Raw genomic sequence first — 18,433 nt, forward strand, 5'->3', positions numbered from 1 at the left:
GGACCTCCAGAATAAATTAAGTTCTTAACCAGAGGTACCACTGTTTTTTTCTCTCTCTCCTGGAACTTTGGGACTGCCCAGGGAATGACTGGGAGCCAGCACGTTTAGGAGAGACCAGACAAAGCACTGCAAACCTGCACTGTGCGGTACCACTGTAAACTGCCTTGAAGCTCCTTTTGTGAAAGGTGGGTTAAAAACAACAGCTGACAAACAATTCCCAAGCATCAATTCCCCAACCAATAGAGATTCAGCAGGCACCTTCTGTGCCAACTTTTAAATGAATGCTGAAAACATTTTTATCCCACCAGGCCTATGCGGGTAATTAAGAATACATCCTTTCACTATGGTTAATTGATGTCTGCTTTTTTTAAAAAAAGTATATAGTTTTCATAGTATGGTTTGGTTTGCAATGCTGTAAACTGCTTTGATTATCTATTTTTTATGGCACAGCGGTTTACAAATATTTTTTTAAAAAAATAAATAAAATAATTAAATTATGTGCTGGGAGAGAAGTCTCTGAGCACATTCAAAGAAAGCTCATGATGATTACCAAGTCAATTTCCCAATCAAGCTAAAGGGTAGTTCACACCCACCAACAGAACCCAGATTATTAAAAAAAAGCCCTTTATAACATCAGAAGAGCTCTGCTGAATCAGGCCAGAGGCCCATTTAGTCCAGCATCCTGTTCTCACAGTGGCCAAGCAGATGCCCCAATGGGAAGCCCACAAGCAGGACCTGAGAACAACAGCAATCTCCTCTCCTGTGTCCTCTAACTTTGATTATGTTTTATGTTTGTCTGTCTGTAGTTTTGATTTTATATTAATAATAATAAAAAACCGCCTAGCACATCTGTAGGATTTTGCACCAGCTGGAACTTCTGAACCAGATGCAAGGGCAGCCCCACATGCAGTAAGTGAGATCTGAGATCATCAATGCATGGATCACTGTGGCCAGACACATATAGAATAATATACAGTGGTACCTTGGGTTAAGTACTTAATTCGTTCCGGAGGTCCATTCTTAACCTGAAACTGTTCTTAACCTGAAGCGCCACTTTAGCTAATGGGGCCTCCTCCTGCTGCTGCGCCACTGGAGCATGATTTCTGTTCTCATCCTGAAGCAAAGTTCTTAACCCGAGGTACTATTTCTGGGTTAGCGGAGTCTGTAACCTGAAGCATATTTAACCCGAGGTACCACTGTACCTGTAGGGCTGGAAGTGACTGTCCCAAGAGACATCTAGTCTAACCCCCTGCAAGTCAGGAATCACTGAAGAATCAGCTCAAGAATCCCTGTCAGATGGTCATCCACCCTCTCTCAGAAAACCTCCAGTGAAGAAGAGTCCAACACCTTTCAACAGAGTGTGTTCCACAGCTCTTGCTGTCGGAAAGTTCTTCCTAATGTGAAGTCAGTACCTCCTTTCTTGTGAATTGAATCCATCGGTTCGGGTCCTACTCTCTGGAGCAGCAGAAAACAAACTTGCTCCATCCTCCATATGACAGCACTTCAGATATATGAAAGTGGACATCCTATCACCACTCAGTCTTCTCTTCTCCAGGCTAAACATACCCAACTACCTCAACCGTTCCTCATAAGGCATAGTTTCTAGACCCTTGATCAACTTGATATGTATGCATGTATGTATGTATGTATGTATGTATGTATGTATGAACCTTTTCCCAGGCTGGAAGGCTGGTTCTGCATCCTTCCGTCCATGGGCTGGGCTCCTTCCTTTGGCCTGAAAACCTTTCTTCCCATTCATGCCCACCCCCACCCCCTCTCAGTTTGTTTCTCCCATTTATCTCCTTTGGCAAATATACATAAATATGAGCAACCGTGTCTGAGGAGTGACCTTACCTGCCCTGACTAAATTAATGTAGTATCTGCGAAGATAATTCAAAAGCCATAAGAAGATAATAAAAAAGGGGGTAGAGATTAAAAGCTAGGCAAGGCTGGGGAGGGGGGGAGGTGAGGAGAGAAAATCAGATGTTGTTTGTGCTGCCTTATCTAACCTTCTGCAGGCCCTGGCTGGGAGTTGAGACTCTCTCTGTTTAAAAGAAACAGTGGGGCTGGAGGCGTCCCTTGGCAACCCATAGATGGGGAACATTGAAAAACCCTTCTTACCACCCCAGGATCCCCCTTTGACACCTCTCCAGACCTCAGGGTCATCTTCGCCCTCAGACTTCTTGCCACAAGATCTCATGGCAGGTGCCAACAATATAAAAATGCAGATTTAAAACAAGTTAAAACCATTTAACTTGTTCAGAAGGCTGATCACCGAAGAATGGATGCTTTTGAATTATGGTGCTGGAGGAGACTCTTGAGAGTCCCATGGACTGCAAGAAGATCAAACGTATCCATTCTTAAGGAAATCGGCCCTGAGTGCTCACTGGAAGGAAAGATCCTGAAGCTGAGGCTCCAATACTTTGGCCACCTCATGAGAAGAGAAGACTCCCTGGGAAAGACCCTGATGTTGGGAAAGATGGAGGGCACAAGGAGAAGGGGACGACAGAGGAGGAGATGGTTGGACAGTGTTCTCAAAGCTACCAGCATGAGTTTGACCAAACTGTGGGAGGCAGTGGAAGACAGAAGTGCCTGGCGTGCTCTGGTCCATGGGGTCACGAAGAGTCGGACACGACTAAACGACTAAACAACAACAACAAAACCATTTGCCACCAGAAGCAAATGGTGGGTCCCAGGAACATCAGAAGTTGCCTTGAATACCTAGTTACATCCTTGGTTCATTTAGCTCAGTGTTGTCTGCTCTGACTGGCAGCAGCTCTGCAGGGAGCACTCCCTGGCCCTACCTAGAGATTCCACTGGGGCTTGAACCTGGGACCTTGGTTGGGTATGCAATGTCAGTGCTCTACCCCCATGGCCCTGACCCTTCTAGAATGCAAGAAATGTCCTGTCTAGAGAGAAATGCTCGGAGGGTCACCTGTCTGCTTAAAACAGGAAGGAGCTCTCCAGGAGAAGTAAGGGTTGGAAAACAAAGAAGGGGGCAGTGATATTGCAAAGGGAAATCAGGTGTACAGTGAAGGTGTCGGACACATCTCTGCAGGGAGGGAAATCCCAGCTTAGTGGCTGCCACAGAGAAAGCCCATAGACCAGGCATGAAGCAGTGACAATGGCGATATTTGTTTGTAGAGAGCTATCAGCATCAGTCCAGATCTCCATTGCATGCCCTCCAACATTTCTCTGACGAAAATAGGGACGTCCTATTCAACCACCACCACCACAATTTTATTATTTGTACCCCGCCTGTCTGACCAGCTTACCCCAGCAACTCTGGGCAGCTTCCAACATATATAAAAACATAATAAAACATTAAACATTTAAAAACTTCCATATGGAGGGCTGCCTTCAGGTGCCTTCTAAGGCTCATTGGCTCGGGGGTTACATAACTCCATACCCTCTAACATTTCTCCAATGAAAATAGGGATGTCTTAAGGAAAAGAGGGACATTCCAGGATCAAATCAAAAAACAGGACAGCTTATGTAATAGGGACACTTGGAGGGTCTGCATTGGTTTTCCCTGGGGAGCAACAGTGGGAGAGGCCTCCCCAGAGGCATTTGGATTGCCACTTACTCTAGCAGGATGCTGTACTATGGGACTCCAAAAGGTAGTGGAGGATGGTCCAGTAAGGGGAAAAGGGCACTGCCCCACCAACCTCACTTTTACCTGCTTATATGCAACCAGTCCAGGCGGTGGCCCTGCCTGTCAGCTTCCTCCTCTTCAGTCTCAATGTTGTTCTTGTAGAACTCAGCAGGGAGGAGAATGGGGACAAAACGGAATTTAAGTTGGCTCTGCCTGTCATTCGCTCTGGTGCCATCTACTGTTGGCCTCCCCAGTTTCTACCCTATTGGCTTTAATGAGCACCAGCAGGCCTACCTGGATGTTCCTGGGGATTGAATTTGGAACCTGCAGGCTTTTGGAAGGAAGTAAGAGTGCTCTGGTGCCAGTTTCCCAGAGGCATCTGGCTGGCCACTGTGACAACAAGATCCTGAACTACATGGGCCATTCGCCTGATCCTGCAGGCTCTTCTTATGTTCCTTCCTGGAGGATTGAACCTGAGACCTTCTGTATGCAAGGCAAGATGCAGTACCCACTGAGCTACAGCTAAGGCGCCGGTCTGCAGGAGTCATTGGCTGAAAGGGGAAGGGAGCTGGGGTAGGGGGAGAGACTGGATTGTCAGTGTGTCCTTTGCGGCTCCACTGAGCTTGTAGGATGGGGGCCCAGTGCAGGAAAAAGACAGATTGGGACATTTTTGGCACATATGAGCAATGACTGCAGGCAGAGATAGTTCCCCTTTGTTGGTGACTGACAGGCGAGACCCGAGGAGGCAGCCACATACAGGGATGGAGAGAGAAATGACAGACGTTTGCTCTGGACCCAAACTTATCTCGACCTGCTCTTCCTCCCACCCCACCCCACCTCCCTCCGCCTCCTGTGTACACGAAGAGGGCTTTCTCCTGCCTTTGTTCATCAACTCAGAAGTGGTGTCGCAACAATGGCAGAGGTGAAAGGGGTTAATTCACGGCACAGAGGTAGGCTGCGGGGAAGGCAGATCCAAACAATGGACAGGCTTCCTCTTTTGTCGAGGACGCCATTGTGTCGCGTGTGAAAAATGAAATCTGTTCCATTCCTCTCCCAGATGCGATCGGAGAGCTCTATTTAGAAACCATCTTTAAAAAGCAAACCCAGTCCACGCGTCCAAGGGGGAGCTGGGAGGAGGGGGTGGCAGAGAGAGGAAAAGAGAAGGTGATTATTTCTTTATGGCTGATATAAAATTTATTTTTAATTAACCCACTCTCTGCCTCCTCCCTCCAGGTGGCTGATGCAAATCTGATCAAGTCTGAGGCTTCCTTCCTCCGCCTAGGCTTAAATTCGACAATGGACCTGTGCAGGTGATGGGTCACAAGTACAACTCCCATCATCCTTGACCATTGGCCAAGCTGGCTGAGGCTGCTTATTTGTAGATATAGGTAAAGGTAAAAGTAAAGGTAAGGTAAAGGACCCCTGGGTGGTTAAGTCCAGTCAAAGGCGACTATGGGGTTGCGGCACTCATCTCGCTTTCAGGCCGAAAGAGCTGGCGTTTGTCCACAGACAGCTTTCCAGGTCATGTGGCCAGCAGGACTAAACCGCTTCTGGCACAACGGAACACCATGATGGAAACCAGAGTGCAAGGAAACACTATTTACCTTCCTGTCACAGTGGTACCTATCTATCTATTTGCACTGGTGTGCTTTCAAACTGCTAGGCTGGCAGGAGCTGGGACAGAGCAACAGGAGCTCACCCCGTTGTGCAGATTTGAACCGCCAACCTTCTGATCGGCAAGCCCAGGAGGCTCAGTGGTTTAGACCACAGTGCCACCCATTATAGATATGGTGACAACCATAAAAACATAAGAAGAGCCTACTGGATTAGGCCAGTGGCCCATCTACTCCAGTATCCTGTTCCCACAGTGGCCAACCAGATACCGTGGGAAGCCAGCAAGCAGGATTTGAGCACAAGAACAACTCTCCCCTCTTGTGTTTTCCAGCAACTCATACTCAGAAGCATTGCTGCCCTAATCTATGGAGGCAAAGCATCTTCATCATAGCTAGTAGCCATTGATAGCTTTCTCCTCCATAGATATGTGCAGGTGACAGGTCAGTGAGTCCCTGCTTCTGGATCCTTGAAGGCTGCTGTAAGGGCTGGAGCCAGTGCTCAGGATACATGGGCAACAGCCTGGGCCCCAGTACATCAGGAGGGCCAGCCACAGATGCTGGCCCCTTCTGACATTGCCTGGGTCACTTTCACATGGCAGTATATTGAGGATATGGCACTGCTCATGCCGGCATCCAGGCCATACAAATAAGAAAAGTTTTGTGTGCTCTGCTGGCAAGAGGCACTGCTCTTGTGATCAGCCAAGGGTTGGGCAAGCACACGAACTCTCATGCTGCCAGGAGACACCATTGGGATTGGCCACCTTTGGAGGGAACATAAAACAGAGTCTGTCAGGCTTCAGGGAATCCGTCCCCACCCCCACCCCCGTAGGCTGCCAGGAATAGACAAATGGGGAGAGTTCATACCAATGTCTTTTATTCAATATTCACAGAGAGAAGCTCTTGGGGGGTAATGGCGTTGCTCCAAGTGAAACTCCACCCCCTCCGTCTCTCCCAATATACGTCATCCCTACAGTGGCTGATCTGTGCCTTCCGCCTCTGAGCTCTCTGCTCTTCTACTTCCAATGCCCAGCTGGTTATGGGAGAAGGGGGTCCTGGAATGCTTTCTAAAGACACTGAGTCTGTCAGCTGTCTCTCCCCTAGTGCTTCTTCTTCTTCCTGTTCCTCTCCCATTATTTCCCAGCTTTCCCCCTCATCTGCCTCTGAGCTATGACCTCCCGCAAACCACTGTTGTAAACCTATACTATCCTCCTCTTCTCTGGAAGGGTCAGGCTGGGGAGGCGGTTCCCACCATTCCTCCTCTGTCCAGGCCCTGACAGAGTCATAGAATCATAGAATTGTAGAGTAGGAAGGGACCCTGATAATCATCTCATTCAACCCCTTGCAATGCAGAAATGTGCAGCTGTCCCATACGGGGATCGAACTTGCAACCTTGGCATTGTCAGCACCATGCTCCTAACCAACTGAGCTATCCAAGAATAAGGATCGAGCCAAAAGCCCATCTAGTCCAGTATACTGTTCTTACAGTGGCCTCCCAGATGCCCCAATGGGGAGCCCTTGAGCAGGACCTGAGGGCAACAGCACTCTCCCAAACTGTGATGCCCAGCAACTGGTTTTCAGAGGCATGCTGCCTCTGACAGCGGAGATAGAACATAGCCATCATCATGGCCAGCTGGTACTGGTAGCCTTATCCTTCATGCATTTGCCACATCGAAACACCATCCCATATTTCTTTCCCCATTTAATGCAGAATCAAGACTCTCTGGAGCACTGGCATAGGTGCAGTGGGTTCAGTCTGCCCGGGGTGTCATCTCTGAGGGGGGGTGACATCACCATGCTGTCCCCTTGGGATGCTCAACGCTAGCCCCGCCCCCAGGTGCACAGCTCCGCCTCTGCTCTGGAGCTCTCTGTCTGGCTCTTGGGACTCTACCAGACCACACCCCCTCTACCCAGGCTTCTCATTGGCTCTGCTCTGTACCCACCTCCAGTGCTTTTTGCCTGCCTGTAATGCAGAGGTGAAACTAGGCTTTATTTCACTGCATTTCAGCCACACAAAAGCCAGATATTTTGACATCCCCTACACATTCTCACATATCTCTCCATCCTGATAGCCAGAAGGCAGTGATGCCACCCTGAATAAAATTTTGGGGGTCCAGGTAAGCCCCACCCTGCGTAATCAATAAGAGGACATGGAGAATGCACGCCATTTGAATGGTAGTGCCCATCAACTGGGGGGAGGCAGACCCCTCAAATATTTTATGGAGGGGTGTTAATGGGACTTCAGCCCCTAGGAGAGCCAGTGTGGTGTGGTGGTTAAGAGCGGTAGTCTCGTAATCTGGGGAACCGGGTTCGCGTCTCCGCTCCTCCACCTGCAGCTGCTGGGTGACCTTGGGCTAGTCACACTTCTTTGAAGTCTCTCAGCCCCACTCACCTCACAGAGTGTTTGTTGTGGGGGAGGAAGGGAAAGGAGAATGTTAGCCGCTTTGAGACTCCTTAAAAGGGAGTGAGAGGCGGGATATCAAATCCAAACTCTTCTTCTTCTTCTTCTTCTTCTTCTTCTTCTTCTTCTTCTTCTTCTTCTTCTTCTTCTTCTTCTTCTTCTTCTTCTTCTTCTTCTTCTTGGAGTTGGCTCCTATGCCAGAAGGCATCACCAGAGTTTACAGAGATACTCCAGTCAGGCAAAAGCATTCAAGAAGGGTGCAGAACAGGGAAGGTGAGTGTTATGGCCTGAGAAGTGGAGGTTGGCCTAGAGAACCTTCTAGGGGCCAGGTAGAGAGTTGTGGAGGGCCGCTATTAACTGCCAAGGACCAGGTTCCCCATCCCTGTTCTAACACATGGATTTGCTCCAAATGTCCACTTGTGATACCTCGCCCCTGTCAGATAGGATGGAGTTAAAAAAAGAGTTCCTGTTCTGTGATTTTTATGGAGGGGTGAGGAAGCAATTTGTGGTTTTTAATCTTCATTCCATTTTAAAGAAAATAAAAGGTGATGCAGGCAGGCGGGGTGGAGGAACCACGGATGTTCTGGCACCTTTTAAAAATATGATTTTGCTGCGAAACTGACAAATTTTCACCTAAGGGAAATGTGTGAAAATTTGCCATATTCCCCTGTCCTTCCCTAGAAGTGGAATCATTATATATATATATAATGATACACACACACACACACACACACACACACTTTCAACAACAGCAACAAAAAAGATCTGCTGGCTGTTGAATATGTTTACAGGGGTATAGCTTTGGAATAAATTAACAGAAATAACCCTTGAACAGTTCCCTTCTCCCGAATCCCTTCCTTAAATATAGCACAGCGAGCTGAGATCTGCATCTTGGAGTCTGTTCAGCCCTAATTGCATCCCTGACCTCGGCTGCTGCAAAATTGGGATGCCTCCGTGTTCTGCAGCCTGAGATGTCTGCAAAAACACTGGACCATCTGCATAGAAGTCTGAGTCATTCGCACCTGTACATCACTTTAGTTGCTAAACACCCCACAATGCGGCTGGACTCCATTGACAAGCATTGTATTATATCTTATTTTTACTGCAATTTATTATTACCTTGAAAGCTCGCCTTTCCTCTGTGGAGTTTAAGGTGGAGCAAAGGCATCTCCTCCTCATTTTTATCTGCACAACAACCCTGTGAGGTAGGTTAGGCTGAGAGATAGTGAGAGGTCCAAGGTCACCCAGCAGAACTTCACATAACTGGGGGGGGGGGTTGCATTGTGAACCTCTGCTTGACATAGCATTCATAAATAGATTCAGAATTGGCAGGCTGCATTATTTACCGTATTTTTCGCTCTATAAGACGCACCAGACCATAAGATGCACCTAGTTTTTGGAGAAGGAAAACAAGAAAAAAATATGCTGAATCTCAGAAGCCAGAACAACAAGAGAGATCGCTGCACAGCGAAAGCAGTGATCCCTCTTGCTGTTCTGGCTTCTGGGATAGCTGTGCAGCCTGCATTCGCTCCATAAGGCGCACACACATTTCCCCTTACTTTTTAGGAGGGAAAAAGTGAGTCTTATAGAGCAAAAAATACGGTACTTATTGCATGTATATAATTTCCTCCAAGGAACTAGACTTCTCCAAGGTTAGACTTGGAGGCAGTGACTGGCCCAAGGTCACCTAATGAGCTTTGTGGCCATGTGAGAATTTGAACCCTGGTCTCCCAGGTCCTAGTCAGACACTCTAACCACCAATGCACCACGCTGTCTCTGTTGTTTTCTGTCTGTTATCCTAAGGGCTCTTGGGCAAGTTTTAATGCAACACAACAGCTGAGCTAGTGGGAACTTGTTGTGCAACAAGGTTACTGTGCTGGTCCGGGGGGGAGGTTACCGTGGGGCGAGGTCCAGGACCTGAGTCGAGGGACAGCAGACAGTCCTCCATGGGCGAAGCGGGGTCCACAGCGAGGAGCCGGGCAAGGACAGGAACTCTGAGGGAACAGGACTGGGTGCTGGCCGAAACAGCTCTTCAACGACGTTGCTCCCGCAACCTGGGACCGGGCTGACTGGCCTTTATCTTCTCTGAGGCCAGGGGCGGTCCCGGCCACGAGGTGACCCACCTCTCCTGGCCTTAAGGCAAGCACTCCTCCTGGGAGAAACCAGTTCCCTCTGCCTCTCTGCCCTGAGCCTCTGCAGCTCAGGAGAGGCTGGTGGGTTACTGGACCCAGGGGGAGACTCACTTTCCCCTGACAGGGCTGGGAGAGGCGCACCTGTAGGCAATGCGTCCTCAATCGCCTCCGGAACCAGAGTTGATTCACCTGGTGCCTGCTCCTGAGGATCCGGCACAGGTGCAGGCGCTTCAGGATCAAGGCCCTGCCCCAGCTCAGCCGGCCCTGGAGGCGGGGACTCCTGTGCAGGCTGGGATTCTTCTGGTTCAGCCTCTGAATCGGATTCCCAGGCCATCACAGTTACCAGCAACCTGCTTATGCATTCTCTTTTTCAACAACATTCCACTGGCACACACAAAAATTCGACAGCAGAACACGCATATTGCTAAATGACTTTAACTGAGTGCTACCTTGGATACAACCCTATAGCCATATGGAATCAGATGACTCTGCTTTGCTTCGTTATATATGCATGCTTTTAAAATAAGTATTCTCGGGCAGTGTGCAGGATCCAGTCAAAGCATGATTCCCAGGGCAAACTGGACCAGTTCTGAGAGATTGGGTTGGGCTGAGACAGCCAGAGATGGCTGCTGGTCAGGTGGGGTAGCCCAGAATGCTCTGGAGCTGTCAGTGGGAGGGGCATCAGACAAGAAGGAGAAGCAGGCATCAGGCAGAAAAACCCACAAAAAGGCTGAGACTTACCTGACTGCCGTGTGCATTTTCCTAGGAGAATGTAGAAGCCCATCTCTACCTGACTCTCCTTCCCGCCTGAGGCCCCCGCTTTACAGGACCAATGTCTCTTCTCAACAGCTGTTGATCTTCAAGTCTTAACTATTTTGTTTCTAGGATAATGCAGTCTTTAATTCCCTAGCCACTGTTTCCATTGCAATCATGAACAGTGCATGGATCATGGGTGGTCAAATTATCCCAGGCTCCTACTGGATAATACCTGTGCCATCACTACTGACAAGCAACACAGTCCACCACCACCCCGAGTCATACTAGTCTTTTACTGATAGGTTATTTTACTTTTTATCAATTTGAAATATTACTATTCATAGAGAGACAGAAAAATAGAGCAAGTAGATGTAAATAAACTTTAGAATTGGGCATCCATTGTTAAGTTATTTTATTAGCTCCTTAATTCAGACTCTAGAAAAATTGTGAAAAATGCTTGCATTGCTCCCACACTCAATCACCTACATGGACATTATTTTTTTAAAAGAAACAAAGGATCTCAAGCCAACCCAGAAATCATACACACTGAATACCATGCCCCATAAGAGGATGGGTGGAAGAGACTCAGCCTCTCACCCATCTCACCAAACCCGACTCTCTGGCTTGCGTAAGATCATACAGACTGGGGTGTGTTTTTGTGGTTATTTTAAATGCTGGGATATATCCTTCTCCCAGAGCCATTTGAGGTTGCCCCTGCTGGAAAATTGCTCTCTACAAAAGCTCCCTCAGCAGTAATTACCTAAATGGGGGAAGGGAGGGGAGATCCATTTAGAATCCACTTCATTGTGGGATTAGCTAATTAATTAACGGTTTCACTGACAACTCGAAGGAGAAGAGTGTGTTAAATGGCAAGGCTGTGGTGCTTGATTTATGTGTTCTGACACACACACACACACACACACACTGGTCCTCTCCTCCTCCTCCCCCCACCTCCTCCTTCTCTAACCCTGCCACAGGAAGAAAAAAAAACCACATCCAGCCAGGATGGTTGCAATGATTTCTATGCCTCCATGGTCTCTAGAGGGGTTAGTTCCTTACAGAGCCAAATGGGGTTGGGGGCTCAGAACCCCAAAGGCTGCGACAGAAGGCTGGGAGTGGGAGTTGGGAGGCTGGGACAATGGCCGAGAGACGGAAACAGTGGCAGTTGGATTATGTGGCAGCTGATTCTGGTCATAGAAGGAACTGTGTCCTGATGAACCATTTGACTCTTGGGGGATGTCCATCTGCCTACCTCAAACACACAAACACACACAGAGAGGAGAGAGAGAGAGAGAGGGAGAGAGAGAGAGAGATTGAGGACAGTACTAAGGAGTGAAACTAAATAGAGTCAGAATGTTGGGAAAAGGTTTAGAGTCAGAATGTTGGGAAAAGGTTTAGAAGGAGGTGACAGGAATGCCATCAGCTTAAGTGAGGACGGACAGCTCAGGTTATTAGATTGGCATGCTTTCATTTCTAAGTACCAATCTGTCAATTTCAGTTTCTTTCACTTTCTCATTTTCCCCAACCTTAAGTTCTTTCCCCTGTGTTTCCACATCAGTTTGTGGTTGTTTTTTAAGTCCTCATGAAGACTCATCAGCATTTTAGTGCAAATATTCCCTAATCTATATGTGCTTGTATGCAGCCTTGCCTAACACACAGGTTTTTGCAAAGCTGTTTCTCCTAACACAATGCAATTTTGTATGTTGTCTTCACTAATATATGCATTTTTAGGCACCCTTTACCCTAGGGCATCCATTACTTGACTGGAGAACTGTGTTGCAGTCTGAATTTTGAAGGATGCCTGCTTCAGTTGCCCATATTGTTTCAAGAAGCGCAAATTATGGAAGTTAACTTTTGAACACAAACTGAACTGGATTTCTACCCCATCCATGAGGAACTGTTAGTGGACATTAATTTTTTTAAATTTTTTTTGGTTCGGTCAATCAACCAGCTACAAATCCATCTAACAGTTACCATGTCCAGCCCACATTTTACCAGCTTCTCCACAATAATATAATGGGGGACTTTATCAAATGCCTTACTGAAATCAAGATACACTACATCTTCAGCATTCCTCTGATCTACTAAGCTTGCAACTCTATTAAAAGAAAAAAGAAATGAGATTTGTCTGGCGTGACTTGTTTTTGAGAAACCAATCTGGGTTTTAGTAATTTCAGCATCCTTTTCTAGGTGCTCACAGACTGACTGCTTAATTATTTGTTCTAGGACCTTTCCTGATATCGACATCAAGCTGAATGGTTGGTAGTTACCTGGGTCCTCTTATTTCCCTTTTTTGAAGATGGGGACAACATTTGCCCACCTCCAGTCTGCAGGGACCTCACCTGTTCTCCAAGAATTCTCAAAGACTATAGACAGAGCCTCTGAGACGACATCCACAAGCTCCTTTAGTACCCTTGGGTGCAGCTCATCAGGCCCTGGAGATCTGAATTCATTTAATGTAGCTAGGTGTTCTCTTATTACCTCTTTTCCTATCTTGGGCTGCAGCTCCCTTCTTTTGTCATTTATTCTGTTATCACCAGGCTGGGCACTGCTTTCCTTTTGAATGAAGACAGAGGCAAAGTAGGTGTTGAGCAGTTCCACCTTCTCTCTGTCACTGAATAGCATTTCCCAGTCTCCAAACAGAGGAACTACTACAGTGGTACCTTGGGTTACAGACACTTCAAGTTACAGACTCTGCTAACCCAGAAATAGTACCTCGGGTTAAGAACTTTGCTTCAGGATGAGGACAGAAATCTTGTGGCGGCGGGAGGCCCCTTTAATTAAAGTGGTACCTCAGGTTAAGAACAGTTTCAGGTTAAGAACGGACCTCCAGAACGAATTAAGTTCTTAACCCGAGGTACCGCTGTACTTGCTTGCTCTTCCTCTTGAGCATAGCCAAAGAAACTTTTAAACATTATTTTGAAGCTCTCTTGCAAGCTTGAACTCATTCTGAACTTTGGCCCAACTGACCTTCTCCCTGCAACTGTTGGTTGGCTTCTCATGTATACTCTCCCTTCATGATTTCCCATTTCTTCCATTTTTTATACATACCCTTCTTAAATCTCAGCTCATCTGTAAGCTCCTTATGCAGCCACACCAGTTTTGTTAGATGCCCCACACTTTCCTTTCTTGTTGGAATTGTATGCATTTGTGCCACCAATAATATTTCACCCTTAAGAAACTCTCTTCTATCTTGGACTCCCTTTTCTTTGAGAATATCTGACCACGGGATCTCACCCAGTAGTTCCTTAAGCTTTTTGAAATCAGCCTTCTGCATGTCCAGCTACACTCAGTTTTCCCATGACTCCATAATGAATCCAAAGAGGACATGATCATTACCTCCCAAGGTTCCCAGTACTGGTACATTTTTTATCAGTTCCTTTTATCAGGTCCAAAATAGAGGAAGCATTATTACCAGTGCTTCCCCACCCCCCTAGAAAAATAGGTGCCAGCACTCACCATGTTGTTACATTGTCACACTTAAAAAAGAAAATGTGCCAGTACTCACCATGAAGTTGTTACAATAAGTGCCACACAACAACTTGCCGGTACTGCGTAGCCTTGAGTACCCCCTGGAAAAAACCACTTATTATTACTCTTTTTAAAAAATTATTAGTTGCTTGCTTTGTAAAAGGTCTCTAAGCAACTTACAAAGCTTTAAAAACATAACACACAATGGATATTATTATTATTATTATTATTATTATTATTATTATTATCTATTACATTTGTATACCGCCCTATAAATGGCCTTGGCCCAGTGTACCTGAAGGAGCGTCTCCACCCTCATCGCTCAGCCCAGACACTGAGGTCCAGCTCCGAGGGCCTTCTGGTGGTTCCCTCACTGTGAGAAATGAGGTTACAGGGAACCAGGCAGAGGGCCTTCTTGGTAGTGGCGCCCGCCCTGTTGAACGCCCTCCCATCAGATGTCAAGGAAATAAACAACTATCTGACTTTTAGAAGACATCTGAAGGCAACCCTGTTTAGGGAAGTTTTTAATGTTTAATGTTTTATTGCAATAATAATAATAATAATAATAATAATAATAATAATAATAATAATAATATCTGTTGGGAGCTGCCCAGAGTGGCTGGGGAATCCCATCCAGATGGGTGGGATATAATAATAAATTATTATGATATTATTATATATTTGCAGGTATCTTTTAACATAATGTTAAAATCTAAGTGGTTATGCAATGAAACCATCATGGCAAATAGCTAATAAATAGATGCTGATATCACTACTATAATTTCAGTACTGATGATGACCACTTCTCCTTCCCTGCTCACCAGGTCTCAGCCCACACGCCTCCTGACTCTCACCCAGGACTCTACCCTGGCTCTTACCCAGGAACCAAGCCAGCTCAGAGGTCATCCCAAAATCTCTCACAATGAAGAGGACCCTTTGATCTTGCTGGTCTCACCTTAGTCTCATGCAAAGATTGTAAACATGTAAAATGTAGAACATGTGACTCTCTTCTGTTTGCTAGGAGAGGGGCACATAGGAAGCTGCTTTATCAGATCATTGGTCCATTTGGTTCAGCACTGTCTACATTGATTGGCAGCAATTCTCTGGGGATCCAGGCACGGGATAATTCCCAGGCCTATCTGGAAATGCCAGGGATTGAACCTGGGACCTTTTGCATGCAAAACATGTGCTCTACCACCGAGCTACAGCCCCCTCCCTGATAATAATTGACTTGAGCCTTATAACACTAGCACTTGGGGATGTCCAATGAAGCTGGCTGTTGGAAGATTCAGGACAGATCAAACAAAGGGCTTACAGGCAACAACCAATTTATGTGCGTCCAATTGATGCGCTTCACACATTACCCGGAAGTGACTTTTAAAATGAGCCTGTTTCCAGCTCAGCTGTCAGACACTACTCTGGCTATTGATCTCCTACCTAGCAACTAAGTGGGTGGGATGGAGGAAAGGCCCACTCATTAGCCTGGAGGGCGCCATCACTTAGTGGTAGCTCTTGCAACATGGCTCATTCTTCTAGGATGCTGATGAGGACACTTAAGTGGCCCGCTAAGGTCAGGGTCTTGCAAAGAAACTTGTCTAACCAGTTCAGCAATAGAGGTCCCTTCCAGCTCTAGGATTCTATGACCAGTTCAGCAATAGAGGTCCCTTCCAGCTCTAGGATTCTATGATTAGATTCTAATCTTCATTGGGTACAGGACCCCTAAAATTGGAAGGGACTCAGAGCATTATTCAGATTGACCCCTCCACTCCATCCCAAACCCACAACAATATTTTCTAGCCTCTGCTTGAAACTGTCAGCATCTATTAGGAGATGGGCCTTGAAGCATCCTTGATTCTGTGCAGACCCATATTTCCAACCATCCTTTTCGCCGGAGCACATGGGAGGTCTGGGTGCATTGCGTGGCCCTGAGTGACAGATCTGGGAACTAGGGCTTCCAGGGGATGGAGGAGGCAAGACATGTTGTCACCAGCTGAATCCAAGCTAGGGAAGTAGTTGAATTAGCACTGTTTGCTGAGCAAACACTGCCAGGTTTGGGGGGAGGCTGCAGAAGGGTCTAACCACACAGACCTTTATTTGTTGGCAAACATTCCCGGCTCCCTCCACTCACCCAACACCCCTCGCTCCCCAGTTCCTCCGCAGCTTAATCGAGAAGAGGAACTGGTAGCTGGATAAAAGGTTTTCAGAAACAGAGGTTACTGCTTCTTGCTGGTGATGAGAAAGGGGGAAGGTGAGCCAGGAGGAAGTCAGGGAGTGAATTGCCCAAAGCAAGCAGTATTTATTTAATATTTTATGGAGTCGTTAAAGGCTCCAGGCACATTAAAGATCTCAAATAAGGCGCTGGGAAACTGGAAGAGGTTTCAAGCTGGACTTAATTAGAAGAGGAGGCGGTGGTAAAAGGGAGGGGAGAAGATAACACCCCCCATTTTCATATATAAAATATTGCAGGCTTGGAAAGGGGGATACAGCTCTTATTTCATCTTGGGATGTTCTGAACACAGGGGATCAGGATGTATCATGTCAAAGAGCAAAGCTTGCCAAAGGCTCATGAGATGGCACAGGCACAAAATGTATAGGCCAGGATTGGCCATACTGCAGGCTCCTGAGCCAATCCAACTGGTCCTCAGCAGCCCCACCCACCCAGATTTCATATACGGTCTTTTTTCATATCATTTTTAATTGAAGCCTTAGAATTATCAGAAAATGATAAATTTCTTACAGAAGAGCTACGACTCCCAGAGTCACCTGGGGAGAAGGGTTAACTGTTAAATCACTCTGGGAATTGTAGATCTGCAAGGGGAACAGGGTGTCTCCTGACAACTCTCAGCACCTTTAACCAACTACAGTCCCTTGGATTCTTTGGGGGAAGTCATGACTGTTTAAAGTGGGGTGATATTGCTTTAGAGGGATGGTGCAGAGATGGGGCTACAATAGGATTTAGATGGAAACATCCCATTGTAGTTTGGGGTTCTTCTGAACAGGAGCTTTATACCACAAACATGTTTTTCAGACCCAGGCTTCAATGTTGTATCCTGCCCTGGAACGTTAGGGTGAAAGGTGGATAAACAACAACAACAATGTAGTGTACATTTGGCATGCTGAATTTGTCCAGTCCTCTTTTAAAGCTATCCAAGTTAGTGGCCATCACTGTCTCCTGTGGGAGTGAGTTCCATAGGTTAACTATGTGCTGCATGATTCTTTTTGTCTGTCCTGAATCTTCCAGTCATCTACTGCTTATTACAACCATTTCTATGTGGTACACAATAGGGATGCAACATAAAATAAATTAAAGGGCCCCTCCACTGGTGGGTTGTTTTTCAAGAACTTGGTGCCTTTGTGCTTCCAGGGTTGGGATATCTCTTTCCATTTTATTTATAAAACACACACACATAGCCTACAGACCCCATAACTGTTAACAGCAGAGCCACAGCCCCACACCCCAAAAACCCGCAGCAGTAACAGTCTGAGAAAGAAGTCTTGCGCAACATCCACACCCTAATGCATGTAGTACGATTATTTTCAGTTCCTTTCAAAACACCTAAAGCTGAAAAAGAGCTCTCTGTAATTCAAATGCTCCCAGCATTTCGAACATCAATCGATGCAGGAAAGAGATAGGGTCTTACTTAATGTGTACATCCCTTCTTCTCCTGATCTCGTTTTTCTCTTTCTTTCTTTCTCTCTCTTTCTCTCTTTCTCTCGCTAACTCTCACACACAAACATCCAGGCCCCCGGATTCCCTCTTCCTTCCATCCTTCCGTCCTCCCAACCATCTTGCCGTCCTTCTTTTATTTCTCCCTTTCTTCCTTTTGGCTTTGTTGATGGTCTGCAGGAAGACCCTTGATAAAAAGAAGCTGAGAAAGTGAGTGAGGGGTGTGTGAGTTGGTGGGGGGGAAGGGGGGGCTGGACCGGAGAGAGGGAGGGGTACACACACACACACACACACACACAGGAGGTGGATGGAATCTCGGTATCTAAAAAGGAATTAAAGTGCTTTTACTGGAGTGAAGAAATCATCTGAAGAATGGCCAGGGAACAAAAGCTGCCGGGCTCTGGACAAGTTGCCCTGAATAGGCTGAGATCCCCTTAAATGGGGGGAACCCACCCTCCTGCCCCCCCCCTCTTAAGCCTTCCTTGCTCCCTTCTTCCAAGAACAAATGTCGAGCAAGAAAACATGAGGGTGGGAGGGCGCGAGGGGGGGGGCACAGAGAGAGGGAGGGAGAGAGAGGGAGAGGGAGGTAATCCGCAGCCACTTTGGCCCTGAATAAAGGTGCAGTGTGAAGCCTTTGGCTTATTCAGCTGCGCTAAGCAGGATTTACAAGGCAAGAGAAAGAGAGGGAAGAAAAGGCTGGGGGAGAAAGGGAGAATTATTTGTGTCTCTTAATACTTGTTAAGCACTCCTCTTTTGCTGGGCGAGACAAGACACAGAGAGGCTCAAAGCCCCGAGGAATAA

At 46.8% G+C, this 18,433-nt stretch overlaps 1 long non-coding RNA gene across 1 annotated transcript in view; it reads right to left on the reverse strand.

The window, feature by feature from the left end:
- LOC128404172 (uncharacterized) overlaps positions 1 to 17,648 on the reverse strand; it is a 32,650-nt gene extending 15,002 nt beyond the window's left edge. The window contains exon 1 of the long non-coding RNA XR_008328075.1: positions 17,607 to 17,648. This is a non-coding gene — a long non-coding RNA (uncharacterized LOC128404172). The remainder of the gene's footprint in view (positions 1 to 17,606) is intronic.
- Between the last annotated feature and the right edge of the window lie 785 nt (positions 17,649 to 18,433).

The sequence above is a fragment of the Podarcis raffonei genome, chromosome 16 (assembly GCF_027172205.1).
Source record: "Podarcis raffonei isolate rPodRaf1 chromosome 16, rPodRaf1.pri, whole genome shotgun sequence".
Classification (NCBI taxonomy): Eukaryota; Metazoa; Chordata; class Lepidosauria; order Squamata; family Lacertidae; genus Podarcis; species Podarcis raffonei.